Source organism: Sciurus vulgaris (genome assembly GCF_902686455.1).
Source record: "Sciurus vulgaris genome assembly, chromosome: 3".
Taxonomy (NCBI): domain Eukaryota; kingdom Metazoa; phylum Chordata; class Mammalia; order Rodentia; family Sciuridae; genus Sciurus; species Sciurus vulgaris.
In genome coordinates this window covers 28,245,109-28,257,047 of record NC_136463.1, presented here as the reverse complement: position 1 = coordinate 28,257,047, position 11,939 = coordinate 28,245,109, and the positions used below count along the sequence as shown (strand labels likewise).

At 41.1% G+C, this 11,939-nt stretch overlaps 1 long non-coding RNA gene across 2 annotated transcripts in view; it reads right to left on the bottom strand.

Annotated features, from left to right (window-relative positions):
• Positions 1-5,806: 5,806 nt before the first annotated feature.
• LOC306657741 overlaps positions 5,807-11,939 on the bottom strand; it is an 83,069-nt gene continuing 76,936 nt past the window's right edge. For both annotated transcript variants that reach the window (XR_013762866.1, XR_013762867.1), the window contains exon 2: positions 5,807-7,561. This is a non-coding gene — a long non-coding RNA (uncharacterized lncRNA). The remainder of the gene's footprint in view (positions 7,562-11,939) is intronic.

Sequence of the window (11,939 nt, the reverse complement as noted above, 5' to 3'; positions counted from 1 at the left end):
ACCCCTCTCAACTCCTGAGCGAATGAAAGAGATCAATTCTTTTCCTAGCTACCTGATGGAAGAAAGAATAATTCCTTTCTGGAAAGGAAATAGCATTTCAAGTTCTGCTATTCTATTTTATTTTCTTTAACTTTATTTTTTTATTTATTGTCATGTGGTGCTGAAGATCAAACCCAGTGCCTCACACATGCGAGGCAAGCGCTCTACCCGAGCCACAACCCCAGTCTTTCTGCTATGCTATTTTATATAGCATGGCTCATACCTAGGAGGAGAGACGGTCAACACAAAGAGACCTGCAGGAGTCTGAGACATTGAATAAGTAACAACATCCTCAACTAATTCACATGTGATAAATAAATTAGAGGGAAATATCAACAAACTGAGTGAAAAGATGTGGAATTTCCATAGGTAAATAAAAACTGAAAATCAATCAAACTGTAAAGTAAAATATCTGAATTTAAGAACCCACTAATGGGCTTAACAACAGACTCTACACAGCAGAAGAAATGATTAATGGACTTAAAGAAAAGTCAGAGGAATAATCCAACCTGAAGAACAGAAAGAAAATAATAATATATGGGGTTGGGGTTGGGACTCAGTGGTAGAGCGCTTGCTCAGCACATGTGAGGCCCTGGGTTATATCCTCAGCACCACACAAAAATAAATAAATAAAATAAGGTATTGTGTCTACCTACAACTAAAACAAATATTTTAAAAAGATGAAAAGAATAATATAGGGAGAACAACATAGAAAACACCAGAAACCTCTGAGACAATATCAGGTGTGTAACTGGGGCATGTCAATTTTTTCTCAATAATACACTATAAAAGTATAGGTAAGTAAAAGTTGGTTTGGAACAAGGAGAGACTGAGAATAAACTAGCCTTATCTTTGCTAATTTATCTCTGCAGCCTGGCCTAGAATGCCTTCACTACATGTGTCTTTTCCCACCACTCACTGGACAGGTGGAAGAACAAATGAAGCTGTCTATGTTAAGGAGATTGGCTGTGTTTCCATAGGATCCTAGGTGGTCAGAGGGTAAGGGCCAATGCCCCTTTTTAAAGCCTCTGTTTGTCATATAATTAACCCTAGCCATTGTCAGAACTAACCACTGGTTTCAGAGCCTAGTAACAAACCTAGAAATTCTCAGTGAAACTCTAAACCTTGAAGCACATTAGACTAAAATACCAACATCCAGACCCCATGACAATTACATTGTAACCTTTGATTTTAGTCCAGGCAAAGAATTGCTTTTCAAAGCCCCTCCAGTGATTCTCATATGCAGCCAGGATTGAGCAGACCCAAACCTGATCCATCTGACTGCACACAGACCCAAAGTGGGCAGCTCAGAATCAGGTGCAAAAAAAAAAGAAAAAAAGAAAAATCCTATTGCCTAGCTAGACTGCAGGCCAGGGAGGGGTGTGGGTTTCTTCTCATCAAGTGGCAATGATTATGAAAGAGCAGGTCTGGCTACTTCGGTTTTCTGGACAGCTCTATCTCCAGCACTTGGACTTTAATTGAGCTCAGTCCCCAGAGCCCATCAAGAGACAGCAGAGAGAAGAAACCCATAATCAAGACTTCCTATTGGACTCAATCTTCAGACCCAATTCAATCAAAGAATTTTTCCCACAAGCTTTGTAAGAGTTACGTGCCCTCAGTCTTCGGCAGCTCTGAAATAGTCTGCGGAAGACACCTGAGCCCAAAACTCTGGACACTTTTTATTAAGTCTGACTCCAAGAGAGTTGGCTACCATCCAGGATATGTGTGAAAGTCAGGCAGATTCATGGTTATATGTGCACACAATTCCAAGACATGAGTGCTATAAAAATCAAAATACTTGCCAAAATCACAGCTTTCCCCAGACCCTCCCTTTGAGGTCTAACAGCAGATTTGGCCTCTGTGCCCTGAGCTGGTACTGAGTGTACTAGAATTCGTCATTTACCTCTGATTGCAGTTTTTCCTTGCTAGCTCCTCATCTTAACTCCAGCCCTTGCTCAAGCTACTCTTTTGGCAGGCGATCAGACATCCACCTTACATCTGCAAGTCCCTTTTCTTCACCATGAAGTCAAATCCTGTTCTCTGTGCCTCTGTTCACCATCTGAAACTCTGCTGTGAATGGACATGAAAATAGGCACCTTATGTTCTTGAATATCTGTCATCTTCTGTTTGCATGCCCATTTTTCCTGCCCGAAACTGGGCTCCCTGAATTACAACATCTGCGAAACAAGCTCAGATATTTCATAGTCATCTCAACTTTGGGTATTAGATCTCTAATCCACCCTTACTGAATCTATTCACTGTGGCTGTGCTAGGGTCCTCGGCCTCTGGGTTACTGAGCCCTGACTCCCTGCACCTCCCCAGAATCCAAGCTCCTACAATTCTAGCTAGACCCATGAAGATTCCATCAGAGTTCTGACACAGGGAAATCGAGAGTTCTTCAGACAGAAAGAAATCAGTGTTATTCTTCATCTTTTTTCCAAAAAGTGGATGTTGATTATATACATAGAAACAATAGAATTTCAGTGGGGCGTTACTGGGGATTTAACTGTGGAGCAATTTACCACTGAGCTACATCCCCAACCCTTTTTATTTTTTGAGACAGAGTCTCACCAACCTGCTGAAACTGACCTGGAACTTGCAATCCTCCTGTCTCAGCCTCTGAAACCACTGGGATTACAAGTGTGAGCCACCATGCCCAGCTACAAGAATAAAATTTTTGGCAGGAAACAACTGTTTTACCCTAGCATGGCAAGTTGTTTTCATCTCTGGTTACCCTAATCAGTTAGCAAGGGCTGTACAGAGAGCAACCTTGAGAATCATGTGGCTGGGTCTGAGCCTAATCAGAAATCTTGCTTTGATCTCTGAGTGCTCTCTTCAGTGGTCAAGAAAAGTGAGCATCCGGATGTATGTCAACTGTCTGCAGACCCTGATTCTATTCTGAGTTAGTAGTAAAGTCAGGACCCAGGTATTCGCACATTCCATTAAAGAAAATTCACAAGATGTACATCTGAGTTTATCAAATAGAAATCAAGCAAGTCTCCTTTGTCTTAAAGTATTTTTACATGGGAAATGTAAAGTCTTTAGTACATTAAAGGGCTGGCTTGCAGATCATTAATTAGTTGCCAATGAAACCTGGGAGCAGATCACTGAGGGCTCATTAAATGACAATGAGAGAGAGATTAAACTAAAATGTACTCTCAGAACTGATCACGAAAACTAGTCATGAAGTAAGACATGGTTTATAAGAATCCCATTTACTCTGAGATTTTTAGAATCATAACTCCTTAGGAAACAAATGTACACCCAAATTGCAATGAAAAGGAGACATAATACTTTATTTTGGGTGGTCTTCACAATGTGTGAACATGACTCTCTTTAGTGTACATGATTTATGAGGGTAAACATTCATAGAAGAATTATAAAGTACAAATGGCCTTAGAGCCAGAAATTTTGCTTGAGTTTGTAGACTAACCAGTATTCCCACAAAGAGACTTACTACCTATGTCCTAGTAGGAAAAAAATCCTCCAAGTGACTCTTTGGATTGTACCTGGGGAATAGTAAACCCTAATGAAATAAATATTCATTTGAGGGAGATATCCAAGGACTGGGGCTTCACAGACATGAGGTCCCCTAGAGGGAGTTAGAGGAAAGAGGGAAAGAAGGAACTGTTGGCCTGGTGACTCAATGAAGAGACTCCCCACTGGTCACTGAGCTCAGCTGGGCTGGCAGTAGGCACAGGACTCCTGGTCCATGAGGGAAGAGTTCTCAGGTGGGAGTAAGTGACAGGAGCTGAGGAAAGATGATGGGCCACCTGTGGACTTCCTGTGTAACTGTCTTTCTGGTCGATTGAGGGCATGCTGGTTACCTGGGACCCTGCAGCTCTGTGCTGCGTGACTCAACCAGGTCAGGATGTAGGTAACAGGATCCCACCCTTGCCCTGGTGACAACTCAGAACCAGATGCCTGCCCTCGATCAAGTCCATATCTCATCATGAATCTATGACACGCTCTGTGGTGGCAGCATCCTCGAAGGATGCAGATGGGGTTTCCCTTCCATTGCAGTAAGAGTGAGGTGCTGTCTGTCAAAATAACACTCTAAGATCAAAGGAAAACCTGTGTTATACCTATGGACTTGGCATTGAAACTGCATTGGGATCACCATGCACACAGATGAGGGTCGTAGATTTTTAAATCTACTTTAATTTAAAAAAGGCAAAAAAAAATTATACCAATAATTCTTGTGGACTGGACCTATATATCTATGTCAAGTGACTGCCTTTGGCAGTTTTCTTTAGCTGAGTAATTACAAACTTGCAAGAGGCATGGTGTATAATGAAGTCACTGGGGTAACCTTAACTACCTCCATGCTAATAGGTGTCTCTCTCATTTGCAAATTATAACCTGTAAAATGATGGCATGCCTGGAAAGCAGTGACGGGGACTCATGAAGCTTAGCACCAATAGTCAGAAAATGCCCGTGAGAAGCCATCGCAGGCAGATTTATTATGACATTAGACAATATGCATATGGCATTAATTATACCCTCAGAGCTTTATAGATTGCAGCCCCAGACAGGGTGTCAAGCAATAACACCCCATCCACAGCATCTCACAGCCACTTGCTGGTGACATCTTAGTCACAGACAACCCGTTTCACTAGAAGCCCCTGGGGCCAGGCTCAGAGGACAAAAAATCTAAATGCTCCATCCTGCCTCAGTCTGGGGGGCAGCCAGGTGACCCTAAGCTAATGCCCATCCCCAAAAAAGGGCATTCCAAGATTGAAGGGAAAATGAGAGGATGATTGAGTGGCTGGAGCCAGGACCACAGGAGGGAGAAAGGACTTGGGGATTTTTAGCTAAGATGGGAAAGGGCTAGAGATGGGAGCAAGAGGCAAGGAAAGGAAATGCAAAGAGGCAGAGGAAAGGATGTTCCGGTTTCTCTTCATGTCTTTGAATTACTCATTCTCATGACAGAAGTGACCTAAAACATTCCTAAAAACATTTGATCTTTAAGCACTGATACAACATCCACCAAAAAAAGTCATCCTACCATCCTTAGCCTCTCTGTCACAACCCTAACCACAAAAACTCATTACTCCCAAGGCAGCCCCTTCCATCTTGGACAGCGCTGATGAGGAGCAAGCTCATCTTCCTATTGAACCCAAATCTGTCTCCCTATAAGTGACAGATGCTGGAGGAGCAGGAAATGACACCATTCCCTCCTTCTAGTGACAGACAGTCTGTGAGTGTTTGATGAAAGCTGTCATGTCCACAGACCACCCTTCCTCAATTTGGCATAGATCTGTCTCTGACCCATTGAGATATCAGCATCCAACAATATTTGTAAACAATATTTGAACATATTTATGGGATACTGTACAATACTTCAATGCATGTCTTCAATGTGCAATGATCAAATAGGGGTATAGCATTTCCATCTCCTCAAACTTTTATCATTGCTCTGTGTTATGGACCTTTGGACTCTGCTTTCCTAGTTATTTTGAAATATGTCATAAATTTATTGTAGACTGTAGTACCCTACTGTGCTATAGAACACTACAACTAATTCTTCCTATTCTTCCTGTCCCCCCATATTTTGTTATCTGTTTACTAATCTCATACAATCCCCCGTACTACCCTTTCCAGACTCTAGTAACTATTATTAAAGTGAACATATTTTTTAAAAGCAGAAAAGAGAAAAAAATTTAAATGGGGTATAAAATAAACACATACCAGAATAATTGATAATGGGGAATTCCTAAAGGATGATTTTCCCAAAAAAAATTAAATCATGACTTTCACGCAGATATAATCTAAACATGTTCAAATTTTTATTTAACTCATTGTTAAAAGAGGGAACCAATAAGATGTTACAACCGGTTCAAAGGACAAATCAAGGAACAGACATATTTGTAGATAAAGACTATTGAAATAAATGAACAACTAAGAACAAAGCTGTCTCCTTTCATAGTGGGGAAAGGAAGGCAATTAAACTTCTATGTGGACAGGACATATTTTTCATGTCTCTGGGCAACAATTATTTTGTATTGCTATCAGTTATCTGTAACTTACAGAATCTGAAGAAGGTCCAAAGCAATATATTTCCTTGCCAGGGCTGCCTTCCCAAAGTACCACAACCTCAGTGGTTTAAAAAGTAGAAATCTATTGTATTGCAGTTCTGGAGGCTGAAAGTCCACAATTGAGGTGCTGGTGGGGCTGCTTCCTTCTGAAGGCTGTGGGAGAGAATCTGTTCCCTCCTCTCGTCTCCCTTTCTGCAGTTTTCTGTCAATCTTCAGTATTCCTCAGCCTGCAAGGCACTCACTGCCTTTACCTATGCCTTCTTCACATGACAACATTCCCTCTGTGTGCTTCTGTGTCCAATTTTCCTATTTTTATTGGGAATGCCAATCATATCCAATTGGGGACCATCCTGCTTCAATATAATGTCATCATTAATTATATCTGCAATGATCCTATTTCCAAACCAGCTCACATTCTCAGATACTGGGAATTATGACTTCAACGTAGAAAATGCATAGTTTTCCCTTAGAGCACAAATTTCTTCCCTAGAGAGCAACATAGAGAACTTCCACAAAACAATTCCAAGAAGTTTTGGAAGAGTGATACCTAGAGACCTGTATATTTAAAAATTTGAAAGTCCTCTGCTAGGGTATACTTGTCCTCTGGGAAATGATTATTACTATTTACAAATTATTCTAGAAGATTATAATGCTCAAAGTCTGCTATTGTTGCAAGAACACTGGAAAATTTTAGAAAACTCAATCCTTCATTCAAAAAATCAATTCAACAACTCCTGTTAAGTTCCAGGCTCTGTATTCATCCACTGTGATCAGTCTTGGCTATACATTAAAATTAGTCAGGGAGAATATTAATCAGCTTTGTTTGTATAACAAAGTCCCCAAGACTGGGTGACTTAAACAAAAGAAATTTATTTTCTCAGTGTCTGGAGACTAGAAGTCTGAAATCAAGGAGTTGGCAGTTTGTTTCTCCTTTCTTGACTTTTAGAGGACTGTCTTCCTCCAATGTTTCCATCTGTGTCTATGTCCTAAGCTCCTCCTCTTATGAAGACAGGAGTCATAGTAGATTAGGACTCACCCATGTAACTTCATTCTACCTTAATTTCCTCTTTTTTGTTGTTGTTTTTAGATATACATGACAGTAGAGTACACTTTGACATATTTTACATCCATGGAATATAACTTATTCTTATTAGGATCCCATTCTTGTGGTTGTACGTGATGTGGAGTTAACACCTGAATTCTCTTAAAAGTCCTATCTCCAAGCAGTCACATTCTAAGATCCTAGGGGCTAGAACTTCAACATATGAATTTGGAGGGTGTGGACACAATTCAGTCCATAACAGAAGACTGAAAAAATATCAGTTCCAACCCTCCCATCACACACCCACAAAATCTGATTTGGTTGGTCCACATGGGGACTGGCATTGGTATTTTTGAAAGCTCCTAGGTGATTCCAATGGGTGCCCAGGGAGGTCTTCAGTGAAGATTCCAGTCCCAGTTCGAGTTAAAAGAATGGGCACCAGCTGGGTGGGAAAAAAAAAAAAAAAAAATTTTTTTTTAATCATTTTCAGCATTGAAATTTCATGGTACAGAGTAAAGAAAATAGTCCATAACCTAATTCTTCTTTTCATCCTGGACACTGCTACTTTTCATGGCATCCTGATAAGAAATGGTGCATTTGGGGTTCAAGAAGAAATGTGAAGAAACTCAAAAAGTTGCAGGAGGATCAACTTCTAGCCAATTGGGTGTTCCCCAGTAATACAGTTGGGCAGGATGCTCATGGCAATCTGCCTAAGTGCTTTTGCAGCTGAAAGTTATTGGGGTAACATCAAGGGGCCCTGTCATTAGCATCTCTATGCAGCTGCAATGGGACTCCTCAGAGAGAGAAATTTGCACAAAGAGTGTGGTATGTTAATTAAAATGGAATTCTGAGTGGCCATTTTACTTGTGGATTAGTTAAATGCAATTAGCATCTGGGACAGAAAGGGTACTCTGGGAAAGAGGTTGAGCTAGGTACATTTTTGGGTGGGATGGAAAATATAGGGTTTAGCTAGAGAGCTTAAGGAAGCTGACTCTGCAATCTCGTGGGAGATCTGCCACTGAGATGAAATTCACAAAGCAGGCTGGGAGAATCCCCAACATCAGGCCATACAATAGATTTACGAGGTTCTTGAGCTTATACCATCTTTCCATTTCCTGTCTTGCTCAACACCATTAAGAACATAATACAATAAAAGCAGATTGATGAGTGGCAGGTTCATTTGTAACCAACTGGTACTTTGACACAGCAAATTGAATGTTTCTAGAAAATCTCTACCAAGAGCCTTTAAAAAGAGGGGAGGGAGACAGGTTCCCAAATATTAGGTACACTGGACAATGGCAGATGAAACAAGTCACAGGAGAGAATGTGTGAATTGGAAAAATTGATTTGCCTTCCTTCTCCCAGAGGCAAGATAAAGAGGCCTACAGATGGGAGACTAGAGTTAGTGAAAAATAAAGCAAGTTAGGAAAGGTATACTGACTGAGGGTCCTATAGCTGATCAGGGGAAAGGGAAGAAAAAGAAAAGATTCCCCAGAAGTTGGAGTGTATCTGTGAATGGGTGTTCTGTCTGGACTAACATTAGAAAGTAAATCCCACTGATGCCACATGCAGCACAGTATGATAAAGACACAGGCAGATAAATAAAGAGATGGCAGCAAGCATTTCCAGACAGGAATGGACAGAGAGACCCACCAACCTGGTTCCTTGCAGCTTGCACCTTTCACAGAGAACCTCATGGTCCCCCAAGTCCAGCATGGGGTACAGAGGTGAGAGTTTTGGTTGGATGTGGTTCAGGTATACTTTAATTGTGTCACCAAGTTTCGTGCATTGGAGGCTTGGTCCCCAGGGTGGTGAAGTAGAGGGACCTCTAAGAGGTGGGGCATAGTGGAAGGACCTTAGTTCAATTGGGTGTGAGACCTTGGAAGGGATTGTGGGGCCTCAGACTTTTTAATAAGAGAATTCTTCAGGATTGCCAACTGTAGAATCAAAAATTTGAAATCAGGGGAGTTCTGTTATACTGATAATTACCAATAAGAACTTATAATACAGCCAGGCATGGTGGCACACACCTGTAATTCTAGCAACCAGGAGGCTGAGGCAGGAGGATTGTAAGTTCAAGGCCAGCCTCAGCAACTTAGCAAGACTCTCTCTCTCAAAGTAAAAAATAAAAAGAACTGGAGCTGTTGTTCGGTGGTAAAGCACCCCTGGATTCAATCCCTAGAACCAAATAAATACATAAGTAAATAAAAAGAAATTATAGTAGAAAAATTATCACTCATAGTGGAAAGATTCTATATACCTGAGAATAAAGTGTGAAAGAAAATTTTATAGAGAAATTACAGAACGCTTTTGAAACCCCTTAAAAGAAAGCCTGAATAAGGAGAACATGTTCATGGATGAGAAACCTTAATTACATGTACATTGTTTTTCCCAAAGCAATCCATAAATTCATGGCAGTGTTTACCACTACAGGAAGAGAATGGGAAGGACAAAGAGAGGGAAAGCAATAAAACTGAGTATGGGATAAATTCCAGTTTATCTATAAAATCTATTTCTCTTATTTTTTAAGTGAAGGGAAATGAGAAAGAGGTTTCCTGGACCCAACTTCCATTTCTAACTAGACCTACCCCACAAACAGCCTCACCCTCTCCAAGGAATCAACCATCTTTCTTTGGAAAGGAGGGGGTGAGGTAGCTATTGCCTGGATCAAAAGCAAACCTCTTCACTTATGCACGACCAATTCACGGACTGGCCAGAAGTATGTGATGTGGCCTCAAAGCTAAAGGTGACATGGGCTGATCAGACTCCTTCCCTTATAGCATGTACTGAAGATACTGAAAAAGTTGCCAACTACTGTGGTCAGAAATGGCAAAAGGCTCTCCAGTGCCTGGCCATCCCTAGATTTCCATGCATAAAGCTGTCAATAAACTCCACTACTTGAGGTAACTTGGGTGGATTAAAGCCACAATATCCTGAGTAACAAAAAAATCTCTCCACCTGTGAACTAGATGCCATCTCCTTCCACCTGTGGATTATTCTCACTTTTTAGACCCAAAATCAGTCTCTTTCTCTTTCTTTCTTTCTCTCCCCACCACCAACACTTAAATATATTCAAGACTCCTGAACTTTTTCTTAGTTCAGGCTAGCATTTAAAAAAAATTACCAGAAACTGTGTAGCATAAACAACAAAAATTTATTTCCAAAAAGATTAAGGGACTGACAGATCCAGCATCTGGTGAGGGCTCACTTCCTGGTGTGCAGATGGCTATCTTTTCCTTGCATCCTCACACGGTACAGAACAGAGAAAGGAAGCAAGCTCCCTGTGTCTTTCTTCCCCCTCTCTCTCTTATCTTTCCTTCTTTCCTTCCTTCCTTCCTTCCTCCCTCCCTCCCTCTCTCCGTCCTATCTTTCCTTTCTTCCTCCTTTCTTTCCTTCCTTCCTTCCTTCCTTCCTTCCTTTCTTTCTTTCTTTCTTTCCTACTCAGGATAGGGGGTCTACCACTGAGCTATATCTCCAGCCTTTTTTATTTTTATTTTCAGATAGGATCTCACTACGTTGCTAAAGCTGGCTTCGAACTTTTGATCCTCCTGTTTCAGCCTCCCAAATCACAGGGATTACAGATATGCACACTGCATCCAGCTCTTGAGTCTTCTTATAAGGCTATTAATTCTACATGAGGGCTTCACCATTATGACCTAAAAGCCCCAAATCCCACCATCCCACTGGGGGTTAGGATTCAACACATGAGACTGGGAAGGACACACATTCAATCTGTCTCATAGCACTCTTCCTCCTCCTATGCCCCTCCAACTACCATCAATGACCACAGTGTTTTAGTCAGCTTTTTGCCACTGCAACCAAAAAGACCTGACAAGAACGATTAGAGAAGGGGGCTCACGGTTCCAGAGATCTTAGTCCAAAGACGACTGGCTCCATTCCTCAGGGCCCCAGGTAAGGCAGGACATCAAGGCGGAAAGGTGTGTTGGAGGAAAGTGGCTCAGGAGGTAGCACTAGGAAGCAGATAAAGACCACTCCACTCACAAGGACAAAATACCCAAAGGCACAACCCCAGGGACCCACCTCCTCCAGCCACACCCTATCTGCCTACAGTCACCACTATCAGGAGATTAATGCACTGATTGGATCACGACTCTCATTACCCAACCACTTCACCTCTAAACTTGCTTGCCCTGTCGCACGTGAGCTTTTGGGAGACACCTCATACCTAAACCATAACACATAGCATGCTGAACCCTCACAGAGTTACATTCATTGACTATTTTCCTCCATTAAACCATAAGGGTCCTGAAGGCAGTGACTTCTATCTTGTTCACATCAGGATCTCTAGTCCCTAGCATAGTGCATGACCCTTAGCTGATGATTAATGATTTATTGCTGGAGGAAAAAAAAATGTTTAAAGTAATTTTTAAAATAACAGATCTCATCACTTGGTGAAAAAATATTAGTATCTACATTATTCTCATTGATCTATTTTAATATATACTATGATCTGAATATTTATGACCACCCCCAAAACTTATATATTGAAATCACAGGTAATAGGGAGATGATTAGGCCCTTATAATATAGGATTAGTGTCCTTGTAGTGTATGAATGAAGGAGCTCATTCTTCCCTTCCAACTTCTAAGGCCATCGCAAGAAACTACTGCCCATGAAGAAAGAGCCCTCACCAGACACCAAATCTGTCAGTGCTTCGATCCCAAGCATGCCAACTTCCAGAAGTGTGAGAATAAATATTTGTTGTTTATCAATCACCAGTCTAAGGTATTTTGTTACAGCAGTCTGAAAAAAAAAAAAAAAAAAAAAAAACTATGGCTAAATATCAATATTTTTTTTTT